Consider the following 21,048-nt stretch of genomic DNA (forward strand, 5'->3'; position numbering starts at 1 on the left):
TCCTAAAGCGGGGAAGCCATATGAGGTGCCATTTGCATTGCATTTGGGTCCCATCAAAAGATATAAAGTGGGCAAGGAGGGGCCTGCTACCTCCTGGGGAGGAGGAGAAAGACAGTATGGTAGCAGGGTATTTGGTGGGGGAATCTTAGCTATGCCAGTCCCCGGGTCACCTCTTGTTGGGCGTCACCTTGTTACTCCCCCTCCTCAAGCAAGCAGGAGTCTCTCTTGCCATAGCTGGAGGTCCACTCCCTCAGGCTGCTGGCCACTCCTGCTCACTCCTCCAGGCTACCACAGCCCGCACGTTGTCCTGATGAGGCATGCCCGATCCCTCTGCTGTCCAGTCCAGAGCACTCCCAGAAATCCCAGCACAGCGGTGGCCATCCTGCAGCCCATCTAGGTTCTAGGTGTGGCCCGCGAGACACTGTTTACTGTTGTCCAGCAATGTTGCCACATTCTGCTTCTTTCTGTGCTCCATGTCGTCGTTTTCCTACCGATCTTATCAGAGTGACCCCCACATAGACCAGGACCCGTGAAGGGAGGTGAGCATTGACTGTGAGAGCCGGGCACTCCGTCTGCAGCCGATCACAGTGCGGCGACGGTACAATCGGCACAGCCCACAATTTCTAGGCGCACAAGCATCATGAGCAAACCTGCCCCATTCCAGGAGACTGTCTGGGTTAGGACAATTTTATGGCCCCCTGAGATAAAGCAAGGTTGCTCCTGTGGTCCACTCACTAGCTTAGGTTGCCCATCAATGTGCAGGAATCTTTGCACCCAAGGGAGTAGCATACCCCTGTGCACCTGTATTACCTGAAGCCATCCCTCGAAGACAACACACGGCGCTTGTGAGCACTTACGATGAAACCAAAGTAGGTTTCTTTAACAAAGAATAAAGATTTAACCAGAAATAAGTGGGTTGTGGAAACAAACCAATATCCTAAAGGGTGAACCTGTTCCTAGACATATCAACAGTTACCTTTCCCGTCTAACCCAGTAGGTTACTGGCCTTCGGTCTGTTGCAGAACTGTTTTGTCTGGTCTTTCAAGAGCTGGACTCCCAGGGTGTGTCTAAACTACATGGGTCCATCAATGGAGCCATGTAGATTAGGCTGATCGGCAAAGGGAAATGAAGCCGCAATTTAAATAATCGCAGCTTCATTTAAATTTAAATGGCTGCCGCACTGAGCTGACAAACAGCTGATCAGCTGTTTGTCGGCTCAGCGCACTAGTCTGGAAGTTCCCGCGCCAACCTGAAAGCCCTTTATCGACCTCCCCGTTATGCCTCGTAGGATAAGGTTTACCGAGGAGGTCGATAAAGGGCTTTCATGTCGGCGCGGGAGCGTCCAGACTAGCGCGCTGAACCGACAAACAACTGATCAGCTGTTTGTTGGCTCAGCGCGGCAGCCATGTAAATTGAAATGAAGCTGCGATTATTTAAATCGCGGCTTCATTTCCCTTTGCCGAACAAACAAATCTACATGGCTCCGCTGACGGAGCCATGTAGTTTAGACGTACCCCCAATATTTCTAGTAGAACCACACACCTCAAGGGATTTTCCTAAACACATGGACACAGAGAGCTGCCCTGTCCTCTGTGTTAGACTGAAAACAGCCGTTTCACACTGTTTCATCTCTACCAGTAGCTGGTTTTGATTGTTTCTTGTTGCCTCTGAGGCATTTAACTTCGATTGCCAATGACAGGATTGTGCAGGGCTAGGAAATTGAGCCTTGTATTGCATCACTGGTCAAACCGGGCACGACCAGTCCCCCTTGCCCAATCACCATAACACTATAACATGATCTCTGGAGGATTGATTTCCATGCTAACTCCATAAAGCAAAGGTCTGATAGAAATACAATATTCCTTAAATATTACCTGTGCATACATCTCCACAATGATTATGAAGCTTGACAAATTGCAAACTTTCCATAGATACCTTCTGTGTTGCTCTTCATGGATAAATGTCCTGTAAGCCATGGTTGGTGTAGTGAGTTTTTCAGGTCAAACCAAAGGTCCATCCAACCCTGTGACCTGTTTTCTGACAGTGTCCAAAGCCAGATGTCCCAGAGGGAGTGAACACAACATGACATCATCAAGTGATCCCTCTCCTGTCTCCCATTCCCAGCCCCTGACAAACAGAGGCTAGAGACACCATTCCTACCCGCCTGGCTAATAGCCACTGATGGACCTCACCTCTGTTATGAATCTACCTGCCCTAATGATTGGAGGAAGCCAATCCCAGTTCTGTCTAGAATCTGTTAATGTCATGCCTGGGTCAAACAGAAAGAGGCATTTAAGACATGACTTCCATCCTCGTTCTTAGATTGCTGGTTGATTGTTGTGGCTCTGATCCCTTTTTGGAGCGACGGCAGCTCCCAGTGTTTTCAGATGCACTCAGAAGCCGCAGGATCCTTTAAGAATTTAAAAAAATATATCCAAGGTTCTGTTTTCTCAGCTCTAATCTCTCTCCCGCGGGGCAAGTGACACCACAATAAATCTTTATTTCTCATGATGGGTTGCCAACTTTAATAAAGGTTTCACAGGAGGATAGGACAAGCCAGCGAGCCAGTGTTCTGAGCAATGGATGTAAGAAGATGCTATTCCGCATGTGTCTGTGCACAAATAGGAACTGATCTGAATTAATTTATTTTCTGTTTCAGTCTGAGCGCCCCATTTCTGCAGCTATTCCTTAGAGCCAGGCAAATAATTATCACTGAATAGTTTCACCAGTAGTTTCACCACTTTTTCCTATTCCTAGAATATTCCTGATTTTCTTCAATGAATTTGAGCAGCACATACATTAAATAATTTTAAAAAATCTGTTAACACTCCATAGATTGCTCCAAAACCACTTCCTGTGAGCCTTTGGTATCAGAAATTCAATCACTGCAGTTTAGTTGTTATTGGCCAGGTAAGACACATGGCATAGTTTCTCTTCTCCTATTGGCTGAAGGATGAAGTACAACTATTTTCCATTTAGTTTCCACAATATGTGCAGATGTGACTGTGAAAGACTGGGAATTTTTAGCAGACATCTCAGTATAGCAAGTCCCTGAGAAGATTTCAGACTATACGATGTAACTGGCAAAGGAAAACTCTCCTACCAAAAGGAGTTAGAGAAGAACTCAGAAGTCTGTGATTTGTGCTCTCACATTTCCTGTCGTGGGGATCCTTGTAAAATAATCACCTGAATGTCAATTATTTCATCTCCTCCAAAATATAGCCGTCTCCCTCGTGCTGGGATCCCTGCATTTCCATGCTCAGCAATCTTTCCTGCACTCAGACGTTCTTCCCTGCTCCTTGGCTGCTTCAGGCAGGAGATGGAGGTGTACACAGATAAAAATTAGCTTGTACCAGCACACAAAACACAACTATGGTTGGAAACTCTCAAATCCAGCATTCTGGTCCAGCAGTATCCGTGGTCCGGCAGGCTTTTAGTTAGCCAGGCGTCCACTTACTGGCTATGGCCCAGTTTTCCACGGTCCCATAAAGTTTGTTGACTGCCACCACTGCAGTTATTTAGCTATAATTTATCCTGAAATGTCTGCTAAGAGCCCAGCAAGCAGTGGAAGTGCGGGTAATCCTGCTAGACGATACTGATGCCCCGTTGTCTGGCAGATTCTCTGGTTCAGCACCAGTCAAGTCCTGAGGGTACCGGATAGCAAAGTTGAACCTGTATTTATTTCCTGCTCATCGGGGGCAACCTCGATACCCTTTCCAAAAAGAGTTTGGATGGGCAATGATGCTCACCCTGGTTCCGACCAATCACAGCTAGAGAGGATCCATCTTGTCAAAGCACAATATTTGGTTTGAGCATCTTACAAAAATATAAATGGGGGTCAGGGAGAGAGAAGAGCAGCAAGAAGTGTCCAGCCATTGCAGAAGCTGGATACTAAGAACTTGGCTGCAGTTTATTGCTTGCCTGGAAAGGGGGTGGCCTGGGTTTACATACCCTCTCACAGATTGGTGTACGGATGCGTCACGTTTTCCCTTTTCTCTGCCTGTGCCTCCCAAGTTTGTAACAGAGATGGATTCTATCTCACTGTCTGTCCAGCAGGGGGTACCTACCACAAGCATCACCATGGAAACCACCACTCGTGGTCACCAATCTTCCCCCCACCGCATCTTCGTCAGCACGAATTGTGGTTCTCTCCATCCCTGAGTTCACAGTCTCCAGAGACGCCTGGAGTACCTGTGAGATGAGTCTCGTGGTTAGAGATGTTAGTAACTCACAGAGAAGAAGGGCGCTTTGGATTGTGGGTGGCCTTTGGGCTCATGAACGCTCTTCAGAAATGACTGAGATAGGTCTCCGGCCTCCTGTGTGCTTCTATGCCCTGCTAATAGTCACACTACCCCTGCCGTGTAGTGGCCTGGCTCATTGGCTCAACCATCTCAGCCGCGCCTGTTCCTTCTCCACTCCAGGAAACCACCACAGCTGTTCTGCCAATCCACGGGGCTCCTTTATTGCAGGGGATAGCTGAGCCATCTCTCACGAGACATCAGAATTTCACCCTACCAGCGACAACAGGAACAGTAATGTAATTCTAGTAGATAATCTGCTAATACCCAATAGAAATGCAATTATAGAAGATGCATTAAATTCCAATCATTCTTGAGTCTGAGCAACCAAGTGAACAAAGTCAAAGTAAATAAAAGAACGCGCCGGATACAACGATTAAAAATAATGATGGGTAATAAAATATAATTGGACAGAATAATCCCCAATTCCCCGCTCACTAGTGACACTGGCTCAGCTCAGAGGTTGAGAGGAGACATTGCTTGCAAATCTCATTCCTCCCATTCCGCTCTTGTGGCTCTTAGTGTCTCAGTCTATCCACATTCACATTCTAATTAACATTGTGCCCTGCATTAGACAGGGAAGCTCAGTGGGCAGGAACTGATTGCAGATAGGAAGGCAAGCTAGGGCCCTGCCAAAGATGAATGCTAACCCCATTAATTATATTTTCCAATTAGACTTTAATTACTTATAATTAGCAATAATTCTTTATCCTTTCACTTGTTTGGTTCTGACATTTGTGAACAAGATGTATTGGCATGGACTTTTGAGGCACACTACACTGGTGAAAGTGGCTTGTCAGAGTCACAATTGTCTTCACATTGCATTGTGACCACCATGATCTATCTATCTATCTATCTATCTATCTATCTATCTATCTATCTATCTATCTATCTATCTATCTATCATTTTTGTAACTGTCTCTGTCTGTCTGTCTGTCTGTCTGTCTGTTCAAGAATTCCTCCTAAGCAGATTAGCTATGCAGTTTCCTCTTCATCTTGCTTAAAGCAAAGTGTTTGCCAGGAAAACAGGATGTGCCTGGAATGGGATTGTGTTTCATAACATGGAAAGGGAGAGGGGGAAGAAAGGAGGGACATGATGCTCACAATCACACCTGGGCATTGTGAGTGCAGGGGAGATCTACATGCAGAGTGACTACTGGGGAAAGCCGCCCCACCAAGAGTGTGCCCAGCTGGGGATGGGGCTCTGCCATCTTGACTGCCACTGGTAAGTGGCCTCCCTGCCTTAAACCCTCACCCTTCAAACTCTGGCCCCATCCCTGGCCCTACTATTCTCCCCTTCCTGGGAGAACAACCAGGACCAGCCAGCCCAGCTCCAGCCTTACCCCCAGGACCCACTGGAAGCTCTCCCCCCACTGTGTGGCCACTGCAACCCGGCCTGCACAACCTCCTTCCTCCACACTCCTCCAGGCCGGCCCATTTAGTGCCAGTGGGGGAGGCCTGTGCAGTCACCCCTTCCCTCATGGGCAGGCCTACGTGGCTTCCTTCTCCCCCCCCCCCCCCCCCCATCCCCTGGACTTAGCACGGCAAATGCTGGCAGAAGAGGCCTGCGAGCTGGGATCCTTCACCCATCCCCCCCTTCCCAACCCCTGGACTCAGGCCCTACTCCCCAACCTCAAACCCCAGTCCACAGCCCCCTCAGAGCCCCCTTCCTAAACCCTGGGCCATGCTCCCCCCCCCCCCCCCCCACACGCAAATATTTGTAATCTTATTGTAGAGAATTCGGATCTCAGTCACCTTTGATTTAAGTTCATTTATCTTTTAATTACATGGTGGAGGGTGGAAAGGGAGACGAGAGAGACACCCTTTACTTTTCAGAGGTGGTTTAAAAGTAAATCTTTCACACCCCAGAATGAGAACATTACCATGCCAGTGTAGACAAGCCCAGAGTTAAAGAACATCTCCTCAGTGCAGCAAGACACAGCGCGGTAAAGTCCCGGTGTAAACGGGAGCCATGCTCCTCATGGAGGTGGCTTTGCAAGCACGCTGGTGCCGCGACCACACTGCCGCGTTAAAGCGCAGCTGTGCAGTAAACTTGGACGTGTCGACCAAGCCCACATCCCTTTCCAAGGTTTTAAAACTATGTAAGACCAGGTTGGTTCAGCGTGAGAAAATGTGGCCATTCCGTACAGTTGCCAGGTGTCCAGTATTTGTGGCTTCTGTCCGGTAAAAAAAACAGAAAAAGGCCAGTTGGGACATTCTTCTTCTGCTGGGTCTGGTGGGGGTGGGGAGAGAGCTTGTGGATTTAAAGGGGCAGGGGTTTTGTATGGTTGGTTTTTAGTGGGTTTTTTTGCTCAACCAAAATATCTGGCAACCCTACCATTCGGTGTCACTGGGACAGTAGGTTGTGTCCTACTTTCTGTTTCAACAACAATAAATAATAGTAATGCCCCAGTGTGATCAGAGGAGAGCTGTGTGGCTTGGCAGTACCGTTTTTACGATGACATTCAAAACCCAGCCCTGAGCACTGCTGGTCATTAAAAATCTAATCTCCCATTTCCAACTTTACGGCTCCCCTGGCTAAATTCCAGCGTGGCTGTCTTTTATTCTAGCTCCTAAATATTCCTGATGTCAATTAATAATTCATTGTTTGTATTCCATGAGCCAGCTACAGCTGCGAAACCAAGCTCAGGGCTGCATTGTAGGTGACATCAAGAGAGGAAAAAACAGTCAACCCCAGAAGCTTTCCACTTGAAGAGGCAAGGGTAGGAGAAGGAAGGGTTGTCCATTGTACACATGTGGAACCAAGATGCAGCAATATGAAATGATTTACGTGAACACAGCTAGGAAACAAACGCCTAATCTCCCCTGCCCAAAGCTCAAGACCACTCTTTCTCCTCCGCCAGGGTTTTAATGGAGAAGTTATCTGTGAGTAGTTTGGCTTTGATTCTCAATTGATATCAGTTTATTGATTAAAAATTGATCAGCACAAATGTTGAGGTTCATACTAGGGATGTGGTAGTGCAGTCGATTAACTGATTAACCGATAAGCAAAAGCGTATAGGTTAATGCTATCGACTACATACATTCCCCCCCACCACTTGCCGGTCAATTTTTTAGCAGGCTGGCTAGCAGTCCAGCTCAGTCCTGGCTTGAAATGGGTCTAGGACCTACCCCTGCTGCAGCTCTGCATTTAAAGTGTATTAGGAGTCAGGCGGGCAGACTCAGTTCTGGCTTGCACCGGGCTGGGAGCTCAGACCCACCCTAGACGGGGCTGCTGCCTCTTTATCAGATGGTCCACCAGGGGTCCTGGTTTTTAAACTGGCTCCCCTCATGGATCAGCAGGGTGCTCCTAAGGAGTAAGACCAGAATGCACTGGCTCCCGGCTCCGCCTCCAGGGACTATAGAATAGTCGACTAACCAATAAGAATTCTTGAGGTTACTCGACTATTCAATTAACCGATATTTAACATCCCTAGTTCATAGGTTACCGCCTCTAGAGAACAGGCCTACCTACTTCTCACCAGCTCTGTACATACAAAGACCAAAGGTTGGAACAATTTAACACTTAATAGATGTTCACAGTAACATTTAGCATGAATACAAGACATTTTGGGAATACACTTCATAGTAATACCAGCTTAGCCTCAGTACAAAGTGTTCTGGTTCATAAATGGTATTGACTCATATATCCCTCACTCTTCCTCCAGCACAACTCCCAAACACTGTTGTTTTGCTAGATCCATACAGCTATTGAAATCTATCCCAGAGGTGCCAATTTCCATAGCTACGGTGACTGTAAACAAAAATGGGATGCTGATAGAGAAAAGGTCTTCTTCCTAGTTGATTGTTTAACTAAAATCTGTTTTCCATAATGCTGCATTGCTAACTCTCACCGTCTGTGTTTCTCGTCTCTTAAAGAATTCTTTATCTCTGTCCTTCTTATTATCTGCCTGTCTGGAACACTGTGCATCAGAAACACTTATTATTTTTGAATCTCCTTGTTGAAACTGTAAATCTTATTAATTTACCCATAAACCTGTCTTGCTCATTTCCTCATGCAAGTCCATCCATCCAGGGGGACTTCTGAGCAGTAGCACTAACCTTTTCCATTCTTAATGAATAAATCTCTCATGCTGACCTCAAACATTTGACTAAAAATCAGTCAGAAGATAATTTAATATTGGTGGGGGTTTTTCATTTTACGGTAATAGCCCTGTGTAGACAAGACATACCCAATCTATCCAGCACAGTTTTATTGAGTCTGACTCTCTAAGGTAGAGACTGTGACATTGTTGAAAAAAGGCAGACATGATTCTGAGATGCAGTAACGGGAGTGTTGTGAGCAAGAAATGGGAAGTCATTCTTCTGCTCTACTCGATGCTGGTTAGGCCTCAGTTGGAGGATTGTGTCCAGTTCTGGGCATCACATTTCAGGAAAGATTTGGAGAAGGTGCAGAGAAGAGCAACAAAAATGCTTATGCGGCGAGGAGTCCATAAACCTGTCTTGCTCATTTCCTCATGCAAGTCCATCCATCCATCCATCCATCCATCCAGGGGATGATGCATCTGACGAAGTGGGTCTTTGCCCACAAAAGCTTATGCTTCAACACTTCAGTTAGTCTATAAGGTGCCACAGGACTCCTCGCCGCTTTTGCAGATTCAGACTAACACAGCGACCCCTCTGATACTTGACAAAAATGCTTATAGGTCTAGACAACATGACCTACGAGGGAAGACTGAAAGAATTAGGCTTGTTTAGTCTGGAAGGGTGTGTCTAAACTACATGGCTCCATCGATGGAGCCATGTAGATTAGGCTGATCGGCAGAGGGAAATGAAGCCGCGATTTAAATAATCATGGCTTCATTTAAATTTACATGGCTGCCGCGCTGAGTCGACAAACAGCTGATCAGCTGTTTGTCGGCTCAGTGTGCTAGTCTGGATGCTCCTGCACCGACCTGAAAGCCCTTTATCGACCTCCCCGTTATGCCTCGTAGGATGAGGTTTACCGGGGAGGTCGATAAAGGGCTTTCATGTCGACAGGGGAGCGTCCAGACTGCCCCGATCTGCCGACAAACAGCTGATCGGCAGAGCGGGGCAGCCATTTAAATTTAAATGAAGCCGCGATTATTTAAATCGTGACTTCATTTCCCTCCGTCGATGGAGCCATGTAGTCTAGACGTACCCGAAAAGAGAAGACTAAGGAGGACATGAAAGCAGTTTTCAAGAACCTAAAAGGGTGTTACAAGGAGGAGGGAGAAAAATTATTCTCCTTGTCCTCTGATGACAGGACAAGGAGCAATGGGCTTAAATTGCAGCCAGGGAGGTTTGGGTTAGACATTGGGAAAAACTTCCTGTCAGGGTGGTTAAACACTGGAACAAATTGCCTAGGGAGATTGTAGAATCTCCATAATGGGAGAAATTTTAGAGTAGGTTGGCTAGACATCTATAAGGGATGATCTAGATGATGCTTGGTCAGGCCATGAGGGCAGGGGACTGGACTTGATGAATTCTCGAGGTCCCTTCCAGTCCTAATGTTCTGATTCAGTGGGGAGTGTTTATTTCCTTATCTATAAGGAATAGTTTTACATTAACGCTCTGTACACAAGTGGTCAGATATCCATGTTCTCTCTTCCGGGCTGGGCAGTCATCCCTATACTGCAGATCCACAGATTCCATGTCCAGAAGGGATTGTTGGAATCATCCAGTCTTTTAGAAAAACATCCTCTCTTGATTTAAAAATAGTCATTAATAGAGAATCTACTATGACCCTGGTAAATTGTTCCAGTGATTTATTACCCTCATAGTTGAAAAAAATAGACCTATCTCCAGTCTGAATTTGTCTAACTTCAACATGCTGCCAGTGAATTGTGTTAGACCTTTCTTTGCTAGACTGAAGAGCTCATTATCAAATGTTTGTTCCCTGTGTAAGTACTCGTAGACTGTAATCTGTTTGTTACAGTGAATAGGTTGCACGTTTTGCATCTATCATTCTATGGCATCTATGGCATGCTTTCTAACCCTCTCAGCATTCTTGTGGCCCTTCTCTGAACTACTCCCACCCCAAATGTATTCACTTTTTAAAAATGGATTGTGCTGGATTCCCCTTTCTCCCCCGCCCCCCTGCTTTACGAAATGGACTTATGGATATGAATATACATAACTCAAAGGTGCTTTGAGCAAATGATTTCATGTAATCCAGCAGTCTTCATGTCATGATCTGCTGGTTCTGTTTATCTTACTTTGATGTAGGTGTCATTTTTGTGTGTAAAATTAGACACATGGGGTACGTCTACACTACATGCCTCTGTCGGCAGAGGCATGTAGATTTGTTTATTCAGCAAAGGTAAATGAAGCCGCGATTTAAATGATCGCGGCTTCATTTACATTTACATGGCTGCCGCGCTGAGCCGACAAACAGCTGATCAGCTGTTTGTCAGCTCGCACGCTAGTCTGGACGTTCCCCCTGTCGACATCAAAGCCCTTTGTCGGCAGCCCTGGTAAACCTCATTCCACGAGGAATAATGGGGCTGCCGACAAAGGGCTTCGATGTCGACAGGGGGAACGTCCAGACTCGTGGCGAGCCGACAAACAGCTGATCAGCTGTTTGTCGGCTCAGCGCGGCAGCCATGTAAATGTAAATGAAGCCACGATCATTTAAATCGCGGCTTCATTTACCTTTGCCTACAACCCTAATCTACATGCCTCTGCCGACAGAGGCATGTAGTGTAGACACAGCCATGGAGTGGGGGATATTTTGTGGGTTTAAATGTGTGAATGAGAGACATGGAGGGTGTTGCCCTCAAAGTCTTGATGAGCAACTGTTAAACAATCTTTTTTGTCTTTAAGTCTGAGCAGTGATTGGTTTGGAGTGGCCTCAATTCTTTAACAAAAGGAATAGGAAAGGAGAGGCCTGGGTCTTTGGCTGGGTTGCACCTGAAGGAAGGAGCTGAAGACCCCAGGGCGGGGAGACAGGCCTGGTTTGGAGGGGCAGCTGGAAAAGAGGTTTTAGGGTGAGTTTGAAGAGTTTGTGCTGAGGTTTCAGTGTAGAATTAGCCAGGCGTTTTTGATGCTTTTGATTTGTAACCTACTTTGCGCTGCCTGTTCTCACCTATTACCACTTACATCCTACTGCTTGTACTTAATAAAATGACTTTTATTTTCTATCAAACCCAGTGTAAATAATTGTTGGTGGAGGAACCAGTGTATACACTCCCTCTTTCATTGCTAAAGGGAGCTTACTCAGGTCACTCATTGGGGGAGTGGTATCCCAGGAAACTGCACTCTCCTTGGACCTGAAGAGGTTCAATGTCTGTACTGATTCTCGGGGGGCAGGGATCTCAGCTCGGGGCCTCAGCTGGGGGGACCATCAGAGCTGGCCCAGCAGGACCAGGTGGTGAGAAGCCCCAGAGAGCAGGAAGGCGGGTGGTAGTGGCCATATCAGGACCCCGGGATGTCCCCCCCCACAGTGTCATCTGTGACCTCACCCCGTCACATTGATGCTCTCAAAAATCTTCAGGGACTGAACCAGAAAGAACCACATAGGGGCTGTGTCTAGACTGGCAAGTTTGCCAGCTGTCTACACTGGCTGCTTGAATTTCCACAAGAACACTGACTACCTACTGTCTGAAATCAGTGCTTCTTGTGGAAATACTACGCTGCTCCCGTTTGGGCAAAAGTCCTTTTGCGCAAAAGGGCCAGTGTAGACAGCTCAGATTTGTTTTGCGCAAAAAAGCCCCGATGGCGAAAATGGCGATCGGGGCTTTTTTGTGCAAAAGCGCGTCTAGATTGGCACGGATGCTTTTCCGCAAAAAGTGATTTGCAGAAATGCTCTTTTCCGCAAATGCTTTTAACGGAAAACTTTTCCGTTAAAAGCATTTGCGGGAAATCATGCCAGTCTAGACGTAGCCGGTATGTTTCGCCATCCTGTGGAGAACCAAGTTTTCTCCCATGGCTGGATATAGGTGCACTGTTCATCTGTTTTGGGACCGCAGGAAAGGAGAGGAGCTTCTAGTCTCCTCTGGTATGGTACAGTTCAGCACTTGTGGCCATGTGTGTCACTATCATTTACTTATGTCAACTCAAAGTGATACAAGCCATTTCCCCTGGTACTACCTTGAGTCTTTAATTCACCCTGTAGCATATGAAGTAACATAAACTCAGCAAAGTAGTGTAAGTGGCTTCCAGGGTGGAGTTAAGAACATAAGATTAGCCAGACTGGGTCAGACCAAAGGTCCATCTAGCCCAGTGTCCTGTCTGCCAATAGTGACCAGTGCCAGGTGCTCCAGAGGGAGTGAACAGAAACAGGCAATCATCCCTCTCCTGTCACACATGTCCAGCCCCTGACAAACAGAGGCTAGGGACACCATTCCTACGCATTTTTGGCTAATAAGCATTGATGGACCTAACCTCCATGAATGTATCTAGTTCTTCTTTGAATCCTGTTAACGTCCTGGTCTTCACAACATCCTATGGCAAGGAGTTCCACAAGTTGGGTGAAGAAACACTTCCTTTTCTTTGTTTTAAACCTGGTACCTATTAATTTCATTTGGTGACCCCTAGTTATTATGTTATGGGAACATGTAAAAACTTTTCCTTATTCACTTTCTCCATACCCATCATGATTTTATAGACCTCTATCATATCCCCCCTTAGTCTCCTCTTTTTCTAAACTGAAAAGTCCCAGTCTTTTCAATCTCTCTTCAGATGGTTAGCCCTAACCCCATCCTCCAATGCAGCAAGCACCACAATTAAACAGTCAGCCTGGTGTAATGTTGCAGATATTCTGTTAGACATTGAAAATTACTACTTGATGCCATTGAAATCAATAAGATGCCATGGACTTCAGTAGGATGAGAATTGGGCCATGGATAAATGGTAGCGACATAGACTATTTCATGTGGCAAAGAACTCACTTTGCATGTTTGTTCTCTGAAGCAGACTCCTACATGCTGCCTTCAGGATGCACCCAACTAAGATTTGGGTTTTTGTTCCCCCTAGCCAGGGTTCGATGGAATTGTACAATGTTACAGCAAGCCTTTTCAATGGGGGACCGCACTATCTGCTTCAGGAATCACAATCCCTCAAGCATCTCTTCTCAGGTTAATTTTCATGGGACCCAATGCGAGGAGCATCAGCCAGTCTGACAGAAACAACAGCAGAATGCCAAGGCAGGAGAGGATGTGGCCGTCTGAGCAGGCAGATGGATAACTGACTGGGAAACTTTGAATCTGTGAAAGACTGTGAAAAGGTCACCACAAATTTCCAATGAGACCAGGCAACAGAAAAGAAGCAAGAGAAATGTGAATTCAGAAAGTCACTTTGTTTACCAACAATAAATCAGGGAAGGTTTAGAATTCGTAACATATTGCTTCTGGTGCATGGACGATTGTTCATCCAGGTTTAGGTTTATAGAACTTTCTTGTCTGCGGTTTCTGAAGGGAATGAAATGAACCGAGGACCAGTGTAATGCCGATTGTATACAGTGCCCCTATTCCCTTCATTTCATATTTGATAGGGCAAATACACCAAATATGTGAGAATGGCAGCTGCATGATAAACCGCAGCTCCATGTGGTAATTCGAAATGCAGCTTTAACCCACCGCACCTGCACTCTGCCTGCTAATCCATTTTGATGAGCACTAAGGGTACGTCTACACAGCAACATTATTTTGAAATAACTTAGTCTGCGTCTACACAGCAGGGAGTTATTTCAAAATAATGTTGAAATATTGCCAAGCTGGAGGACTCTTACGCCGACTCCTGTAACCCTCACTGTACGAGGAGGAAGGGAAGTCGGAGGAAGAGCGCTCGATTTTGAAATCAGTGCTGTGTGGACGCTTCCAATTTAGAAATTAGCTATTTTGAAATGATCCACACAATTAATGTAAATCAGTTGGCGGAGCTTATTTCAAATGCAGCTCTGCTGTGTAGACGCACCCTGAGAGAGACAAAGAAGACCTGTAATATAGTCTCGTAAGAGGGATTTGAAATTGCATCCAGGTGTTAAAGACTAGCTTGCTGCTCCTCTTGTGCACCCGGGAAATCTTCACTTCTCACCAGTGAAATAGTTTTGAAATAGAAAATGGTCTGGTTGCTGCCTAGGCCCACAGCCCAAACGAGGATCCTACACTCTGTTTTATATGACGCCTCCCTTGTGGTAAAACCCACATGCCCATGAAAATGCACTAGGCTGAAATGGATCCAGGAGCAAGGCTCACAAGCACAATGGAGCCCAAATTGGTGAGCCGGTCACTTGACAAGCCATTGCAACATCCTCTTAGTTTCCCCTCGTGAGGGCAGAGGCTCCCCTCCTTCTTCACAGTAGCATCCCATCATCCAAAAGCTCTGGTCCCCTTGGTGCCACTTCATCCCTAGTCCATTTGTTCGCCTTTTCCCCACCTCCTCCCCCCACACCCACACCCACCTGCAGCTAACACTGGAATCTGTTGCCACTGTGGAAATGGTAAACTCCTCTCATTTGGCACAGTCACTTTGTGTACAATCCACAGCAAACCCCCAGTCCATGGAGGGTTAGAATGCATACAACTGGAACATTTCCGGAAGCAGTGTGTCCTTCTCAGGGGAGCTGGAACAGTTTTATAGCAGGGGCGCTGTGAGTGTTGAGCCAAACTGTAAATCGGGTATAGAATGGAAACCACTTCAGGTCAGAAGGTCCTGCAACTCCCCCACCCCCTCCCCCATGCCTCTCGTTCCAGCGCCTATGGTCCTTCTTACTAAGAAGACAGTGAGAGGTATTTGTAAAGTGAAGAATTTATTTCATTGGCCATTTCCAAGCCTCCTGCAGGATAAGCAATATTATTTGGGATACGCAGGCAGGCCCACTCACCATGGTGGGCGGCAAGGGGTCAATGCCCCTTCCTCCCAAGGCCCCGCCCCTTCCAGAAGTGGGGAGCCGTGTCTCACAATGCCCAGGGGCCCAGCAATTGTGTTGTGTGCACTGGGCACAGGGCCACACTCACCCTTCAAGTCAAAGATTTTAAGACCAGGAGGAGCCATTATGATTGTTTAGTCTGACTTGTGCCAAAGAACCTTACCAAACCCATCCCTCCTCACTGAACAAAAGTGTCTCTTCTAGAAGGACATCCAGTCTTGATTTAAATATTTCAGGAAAACAAAAAATCCACCCAAAATTAATAACCCAGATGTTGTTGTGTTACTAAGAGTACCTCTACACAGTGGCACTATTTTGGGATACTTCCAGTATCCCGAAATAGCTGTTCCTCATCTTTGAAACAAGACAGTTATTTCAAAATATAACAGGCTCGCTATTCCAATGTCCCTGTAAATATCATTCCATGAGGAGTAAGGGATAAGAACATAAGAACGGCCGTATTGGGTAAGACCAAAGGTCCATCTAGCCCAGTAGCCTGTCTGCCAACAGTGGCCAGCACCAGGTGCCTCAGAGAGGGTGGGCAGAATACAATGATCAGCTATTTGTCTCCTGCCATCTCTCTCCAGCCTCTGACAAACAGAGGCCAGGGACACCACTTCTATCCCCTGGCTCATAGCATTTTATAGACCTAACCTCCATGAAATTATCTAGCTTCTCTTTAAACTCTGTTATAGTCCTAGCCTTCACAGCCTCCTCTGGCAAGGAGTTCCACAGGTTGACTACACGCTGTGTGAAGAAGAACTTTCTTTTATTAGTTTTAAACCTGCTCCCCATTAATTTCATTTGGTGTCCTCTAGTTCTTCTGTTATGGGAACTAATAAATAACTTTTCTTTATCTGCCCTCTCCACACCACTCATGATTTTATAGACCTCTATCATATCCCCCCTCAGTCGCCTCTTTTCTAAACTGAAAAGTCCCAGTCGCTTTAACCTCTCCTCATATGGGACCCGTTCCAAACCCCTAATCATTTTAGTTGCCCTTTTCTGAACCCTTTCCAAGGCCAAAATATCTTTTTGGAGGTGAGGAGACCACATCTGTACACAGTATTCAAGATGTGGGCGTACCATAGTTTTATACAGGGGTAGTAAGATATTCTGGGTCTTATTTTCTATCCCTTTCTTAATAATTCCTAGCATCCTATTTGCCTTTTTGACCGCTGCTGCACACTGTGTGGAAGTTTTCAGAGTACTATCCACGATAACTCCAAGATGTCTTTCTTAACTTGTCGTAGCAAAGTTAGCCCCCATCATACTGTACGTATAGTTGGGGTTATTTTTCCCGATGTGCATTACTTTACACTTATCCACATTAAATTTCATTTGCCATTTTGTTGCCCAATCACTCAGTTTGGTGAGATCTTTTTGGAGTCCCTCACAGTCTACTTCTGTCTTGACTATCCTAAACAGTTTGGTATCATCCGCGAACTTTACCACCTCACTGCTTACCCCTTTCCCCAGATCATTTATGAATAAGTTGAAAAGGATTGGTCCCAGGACTGACCCTTGGGGGACACCACTAGTTACCCCTCTCCAGTCTGAAAATTTACCATTTATTCCTGTCTTTTAACCAGTTCTCAATCCAAGAAAGGACCTTCCCTCTTATCATATGGCCATGTAATTTACGCAAGAGCCTTTGGTGAGGGACCTTGTCAAAGGCTTTCTGAAAATCTAAGTATACTATATCTACTGGATTCCCCTTGTCTGCATGTTTGTTAACCCCTTCAAAGAACTCTAAGGGTATGTCTACACTACAAAGTTAATTCGAACTAACAGACGTTAGTTCGAATTAACTTTGATAGGCGCTACACAGGCAAACCGCTAGTTCAAACTTAATTCAAACTAGGTAAACCTCATTCTACGAGGACTAATGCCTAATTCGAATTAAGTAGTTCGATTTAAGGGCTGTGTAGCCACTTAATTTGAACTAGTAGGAGGGCAGCCCTCCCCAGCTTTCCCTGGTGGCCACTCTGGGCACCATCAGGGAAAATCGTCTGCCCCCCTCCCGGCCCCGGAGCCCTTAAAGGGACACGGTCTGGCTACGGTGCCTGTGCCAGGTGCAAGCCTGCCAGCACCCAGCCAGCAGACCCTGCACCTGGCACAGTACAAACCATCCACCCGCTGCCACCCAGCCCTCCGCCTCTTCCCGGGACCAGGCTGGCGGCTCCCAGGAGCCTGCCCAGGTCCGCAAGAGGCGGGCGCCCGCCTGGTCTAGTGCGGACATCGTGGACCTCATCCACGACCTCTGCACTAGGCACAGGAAAGTGGCCGTCTAGGGCAGGAGAGCTGCCAGCCTGGCCACCCAGGAGCAGGTCTGCATGAAAATCAGGGTGGTCCAGTGAGACCCCTGACCGTGAGCCCTGAGTTTAGAATGGCCGTACTGGGTCAGACCAAAGGTCCATCTAGCCCAGTAGCCTGTCTGCCGACAGTGGCCCACACTAGGGACCCTGGTGGGGATGGACCGAAGATAATGACCAAGCCATTTGTCTCGTGCCATCCATCTCCAGCCTTCCACAAACAGAAGCCAGGGACACCATTTCTACCCCCTGGCTAATAGCACTCCATGGACCCAACCTCCATGAATTTATCTAACTTCTCTTTAAATGCTGTTATAGTTCTAGCCTTCACAGCCTCCTGCAGCAAGGAGTTCCACAGGCTATTTGCTTTGTGAAGAAGAACTTTCTGTTATTAGTTTGAAGCCTGCTACCCATTCATTTCATTTAGTGTCCTCTAGTCCTTCTATTATGGGAACTAATGAAGAACTTTTCTTTATGCACCCTCTCCACACCAGTCATGATTTTATAGACCTTATCATATCCCCCCTCAGTCTCCTCTTTTCTAAGCTGAAAAGTCCCAGTCTCTTTAGCCTCTCTTCATATGGGACCTGTTCCAAACCCCTGATCATTTTAGTTGCCCTCCCCTCTCCCACCCTCTCTCTTCCCCTCTCCCACCTCCTTTTCCCAGTCTCCCCGAGTTTTGTTCAATAAAGAGAGTTTCTATTTTTGAACACACGTGTACTTTATTTTGTACATCAGGAAGGGGGGGCTAGGGAAGGGTCAGTGGAATGAGGTGAGGGAGGAATGGGGTACGAGCCCCCAATGGGGAGGACTGGGGTAGCTCAGAGGGCTCCTCAGGGTGGAAGCTCTCCTGCAGACCCCCGATTGACCCCCCCCCCGGATGGCAGCCTGCGGCAAGTGCAGCCGGGCTGATGGCCGAGTGCTGTCATGTGCCGCGTGAGGGCACTCCAAGCCAGGACTGCTTTGCAAGCGGGGAATCCCTGAGAACTGTCTGACCGGGGTGGGGGTCGGGTCCCTTTAAGCACAGCCCTCGGCTAGCCTGAGACAGCATCTCCACGCTCTAAGTCCTAATCTGATGCCCTGCCGGCACTGCTTCCGGCCATCCTTAACCTCGGTTCAGGGTCCACTTAATGTGGACATGCTAGTTCGAATTAGCAAAATGCTAATTCGAACTAGATTTTAGGTCTCGATGCACTAGTTCGAATTAGCTTAGTTCGAATGAACTAATTCGAATTAAGTTAGTTTGAATTAGTGCTGTAGTGTAGACATACCCTAATAGATTAGTAAGACAGGATTTCCCTTTACAGAAACCATGTTGACTTTTGTTCAACAAATTATGTTCTTCTACATGCTTCACAATTTTATTCTTTACTATTGTTTCGACTAATTTGCCCGGTACTGAAGTTAGACTTCAGTTTGTAATTACTGGGATCGCCTCTAGAGCCCTTTTTAAATATTGGTGTCACCTTTAAATATTGGCTACCTTTCAGTCATTAGGTACAGAAGCCGATTTAAAGGATAGGTTACAAACCACAGATAATAGTTCAGCAATTTCCCATTTGCGTTCTTTTAGAAGCCTTGGATGAATGCCATCCAGTCCTGAGATTTGTTAACATTAAGTTTTGTTAACATTTTAACATTTTAACATTTTAAGTTTTGTTAACATGTTTTGGAACAGCGGGTTATTTCAAAATTTGGCGCTGTGAAGACTCCTTGCACTGCAGCACATTGTCTCTCAAATGCATGCCTCACAAGGGGCTTGTCTCTGCTACCAAGTGGATCAACGCTGCAGCGATCGATACACTGGTGGTTGATTTAGCAAGTCTAGTACAGACCCACTAAATCGACCTATTGCCCTATTGTTGACTCTGGTACACAAATACAAGATGAGTAAGGGGAGTCAATAGGGAAGTTTTTTTCTGTCAGCCCCCTGCAGTGTGGACCTTGTGGTAAGTAGATCGAAGCCACATTGATTTGAGTAACCCTACTCCTGGATCTCAGATTCCATCACTTAGATCAGGGCTACTCAACATACAGCCCGTAGGCTGGATGCAGCCCACAGCCCATTTCTTTGCGGCCCATGGTGCAGTTTAGGTATATGCAGGGCTCAACATGTGGCCCGCAGGTGGGATTTTTTGAACATGGCATCCACAATGGCGAGTCAATAGACTGGTCTTCTGTTGCTATGCGTTTTAGTAGTTACATTCCTGGACTGTCATTGCTCATTAAAAGTGCTGTCATACGGGTGGAAATCGGGTCAATATTGCATTGTATTAATATCAGCAGAACTGACTTAAATGGGCCCTGTGTGTAGTGTAGTCGTGCCTTAATCTTTGTATTCATGCCTCAGTGTGAAAGAAGCTATTTGCATATATTTGCATGTATTTGCAACCACACTTAAGTTTCAGCCCTCGACATGCACTGTGAGTATCACTGTGGCCCTTGAGGCTTCCAAAGCTGAGTGGCTCTTACTTAGATCAACCTGTCCTTGTAGTGTAGAGTTGCCCAAGGAGGGCAAAAACCAATTGTTGTGATGCACATAGGATCTAAGACGAAAATGCTTTTTTTCCCGTGCCTGTGTTCTGCAATGGAAGGGACTCTCCTGCAACTTTTGGGCCTCTCCCATGTGTTTGTGAAGAGAACATGGACTGGACTGGCCATAAGCTTGAGAGGAGCCAGTTTTGAACATGAGCCTAGACGCAACCTCTTTCTTTTCACCGTTGTTTTGGGCGGGAATCAGTGATGGTTCCATTAGTTCCCAAAGCTCCGATCCCAGCACAGGCTGTGAACTCCAGGGTTATCAAGCATACAAAGCAAGAGTTCCTGTGCCACGGAGGTCCAGCTATCTGCCGCTCCCCCAACAGATATGGCTCCAAGGAGAGCACACATACACCTCGGTAATCTGCCCCACCAATGGAGCTTGAAATTCAGAACATCAGCACTGCCAGCGTGAGCCCCAAACTTCAAAAGTGGACTACGCCCGTCTCTGAAGAGCTCCATGGTTGTATGCGAAGTAGCCCGGTTGACATGGCAGTGACTAGCTTTGAATTGGAGCCGGGTATTCCCTGTGGCTCAGCACGCAACAGTTTTTATTTGCTCAGGTGCTCCCGCAACCTACTGGCCTAATGGACATAGCCAAAAATGAAGAACAAACTTGGTGAGGAAATAGAGATTATTGTTAAGCTTCTTAGCAGAGCCATTGCAAACAGCAGTGAAGTGCAAGAGAAAATAGAAACCGTTTCTTTGTTAATCATCTCCCTTTAAAATCCTGTGGTGGCCGTTTAAAATGGTTACCATAATGCATGCTGGCAAAATTAGCATGGAGAGTCCTAAGCACACATCTTTAGGCCTGGGTTCCCACTGCTGAGCCTTGCAATTAAGGCAGGAGAACAGATTTACTGGGGTGAGTGTCAAATGTTTTCGAGGAGAGTTACTATAGAAACTATCTCAGCTGTTCTCCCTCTGCAGCCTCGTTGGTACTAATAAACGGACTCATTATTTTGCAGAAAGCACTTTGGAAACCAGCAGCACCACAGTTCGGACCCATACAAAATTAATGAGAGAAGATTTTGGAACGAAGAGG

General features: G+C 46.5%; 1 long non-coding RNA gene across 3 annotated transcripts in view; it reads left to right on the forward strand.

Moving 5' to 3' along the window:
* LOC112546074 (uncharacterized) overlaps positions 1 to 13,595 on the forward strand; it is a 36,907-nt gene extending 23,312 nt beyond the window's left edge. For 2 of the 3 annotated variants that reach the window (XR_012897359.1, XR_012897360.1), the window contains exons 4-5: positions 6,925 to 7,184; positions 13,257 to 13,595. This is a non-coding gene — a long non-coding RNA (uncharacterized LOC112546074). The remainder of the gene's footprint in view (positions 1 to 6,924; positions 7,185 to 13,256) is intronic. The other variant, XR_012897361.1, reaches the window with a different exon arrangement.
* Positions 13,596 to 21,048: the final 7,453 nt, after the last annotated feature.

The sequence above is a fragment of the Pelodiscus sinensis genome, chromosome 23, assembly GCF_049634645.1.
Source record: "Pelodiscus sinensis isolate JC-2024 chromosome 23, ASM4963464v1, whole genome shotgun sequence".
In the NCBI taxonomy this organism is placed as follows: Eukaryota; Metazoa; Chordata; order Testudines; family Trionychidae; genus Pelodiscus; species Pelodiscus sinensis.